Source organism: Anabrus simplex, chromosome 14 (assembly GCF_040414725.1).
Source record: "Anabrus simplex isolate iqAnaSimp1 chromosome 14, ASM4041472v1, whole genome shotgun sequence".
In the NCBI taxonomy this organism is placed as follows: Eukaryota; Metazoa; Arthropoda; class Insecta; order Orthoptera; family Tettigoniidae; genus Anabrus; species Anabrus simplex.
In genome coordinates this window covers 77,081,822-77,084,662 of record NC_090278.1, presented here as the reverse complement: position 1 = coordinate 77,084,662, position 2,841 = coordinate 77,081,822, and positions in this window count along the sequence as shown.

The following is a 2,841-nucleotide window of genomic DNA, read 5'->3' as shown; positions in this document are numbered from 1 at the left end:
TTGATGGATTCCATTTCTGTACTTTGATCCCAAGATTCCTCTCACAATTTTGCGTTCTCTTTTCTCCAGTTCTTCAAGGAGTCCTTTGTTGGCATTTAGAGACAGGGTTTCGGCTGCATATAGAACTACTGGCTTCAGAACTGTTTCATAGTGACGTATCTTGGTGTTTTGGGAAAGGCATTTTTTGTTGTAGATTGTGCGGGATGTTTGGTAGGCTATTTCCAGTTTGCGTACTCGTCCTGAAGTGCTTCTTTGTCCAGTCCATTTTTCATGATGATCTCACCCAGGTATTTGAATTTGTCTACTCGGGTGATGTCCCCGTATTTTGTATGGAGTTTTGGTGGAGCCTCTTTGATGTTAGTCAATACTTCCGTTTTCTCAAACGATATCTGCAAACCAGTTTGTTCGGCAATTTCCTTTAAAATTTCAACTTGAGCTCTAGCGGTTTCTATGTCGGTTGAGAGAACAGCAATATCATCGGCAAATGCTAAGCAGTCTGTTGCGATCCCCTTGAATTTGGTTCCTATTCTCAATGGACTGTAGTTGGTTTCCTGTAATCTCACCCGCCAGGTTCTGATGATCTTTTCAAGAACACAGTTGAAGAGTATCGGGGATAGCCCATCACCTTGTCGGACTCCTGTTTTGATGTCAAAGGAATGCGAGAGACATCCGTGGAACTTCACCTTGGATTTTGTACTGGTCAGGGTGGCTCTAATTAATGCCAACAGTTTCAAATCAACTCCAAGTTCATTTAAGATGTTTAGCAGGACTTCCCGGTCAATGGAGTCGTACGCTTTCTTAAAGTCCACAAAGACAGACACATACTGCTTGGACCTTAGTGTACAATATCTGATGATCGTTTTGAGATTTTGGATCTGTTCAGCTGTTGAGCGACCTTTTCTGAACCCTCCTTGGTATTATTATTATTATTATTATTATTATTATTATTATTATTATTATTATTATTATACTATTCGCCATGAAGATCATGCAGACGACTCCGACCTTGACAATAGCCGTTCTGAGAATCGAGTTACAGCAGATGATGGATTTAATGCATTTAATGGAGGTAAAATTGATTTTGATTTTTTTTAATTAAAATACAGTACCACATGCTTCAATTACAGCACTGTAATAAAATTACTGTATACAGTATTCATTTCAGTAGTAACAAAAAGTGATTTGCGCTTTGCTGAACAAACCAATAAACCTACACCAGCTGATGTATTGTTGATTAAACGGTGGTGCGACAGCGCTGCACCACGAAAATTCAGAAGAAAATCACTGATTTTATACAATGAGTGACATTATGTAAACATTTTAATGTACAATATGCACCTTTGCTTAACAGAGTTTATGCATTTTTATTTCGACATTTAACTTGCGAAAATATTGACCAAGTGTCATCCGATAAAACGCGTCAACCGAAGTGCCTCCGCCCCCCTTTATTTCGGATAAACTGTGTTTTAGGTGAATATTTCGGTTGTGTCGTGCAAGACTTTGGAACCAGCTAGGAGGTCAAAGAACGACCTTCCCGTGGAGTGGTACAGAGCGCTGTGCTAACATCTTATGTAACAGGTTCTTCACATAACTGAGATTAATGAAATAAACAATGGTGTTGTTACCATCGGAGGTGTGATATAACACCAGCTACTGTGCCGTACTTTGACGTTTCAGATTTGATCAGGACTCAACTGTCAGAACGGTTAAGAGTGCTTAAAGCAGGCCGGCTGCGCCTGAATACTGTGTGCATGGAATAATGGAATAGGACCTCGGTTCTATTTTGTTGGTTTTCGGAACCCGAGGTAATGATTAATAGGGAAAGGCGGGGGCATTCGTATTGCGACGTTAGAGGTGAAATTCTTGGATCGTCGCAAGACGGACCGAAGCGAAAGCATTTGCCAAGTATGTTTTTATTAATCAAGAACGAAAGTTAGAGGTTCGAAGGCGATCAGATACCGCCCTAGTTCTAACCATAAACGATGCCAGCTAGCGATCCGCCGAAGTTCCTCCGATGACTCGGCGGGCAGCTCCCGGGAAACCAAAGCTTTTGGGTTCCGGGGGAAGTATGGTTGCAAAGCTGAAACTTAAAGGAATTGGCGGAAGGGCACCACCAGGAGTGGAGCCTGGGGCTTAATTTGACTCAACACGAGAAACCTCACCAGGCCCGGACACCGGAAGGATTGACAGATTGAGAGCTCTTTCTTGATTCGGTGGGTGGTGGTTTACAGTTAATACTCCTATAATCTATGCATAGGCGTCTATATAAAAGGCCTAATTGGTTGTCAGCCAACACTCAGGCAAAACTACTAGATACGAAGAAATATCATTTTCCGGATACATCGCTATTACAGTATAGACCCGCGCTGACCACAACGAGGCTCGCGAGTCGCATGCGGCTCTTGAGTCAGTCTCGTGCGGCTCTTGAGACAGTCTCGTGCGGCTCTTGAGTCAGTCGCGTGCGGCTCTTGGGTCAGTCGCGTGCGGCTCTTGAGACAGTCTCGTGCGGCTCTTGAGTCAGTCGCGTGCGGCTCTTGAGTCAGTCTCATGCGGCTCTTGAGTCAGTCGCATGCGGCTCTTGAGTCAGTCGCGTGCGGCTCTTGAGTCAGTCTCGTGCGGCTCTTGAGTCAGTCGCGTGCGGCTCTTGAGTCAGTCGCATGCGGCTCTTGAGTCAGTCTCGTGCGGCTCTTGAGTCAGTCTCGTGCGGCTCTTGAGTCAGTCTCGTGCGACTCTTGAGTCAGTCGCATGCGGCTCTTGAGTCAGTCGCGTGCGGCTCTTGAGTCAGTCGCGTGCGGCTCTTGAGTCAGTCTCGTGCGACTCTTGAGTCAGTCGCATGCGGCT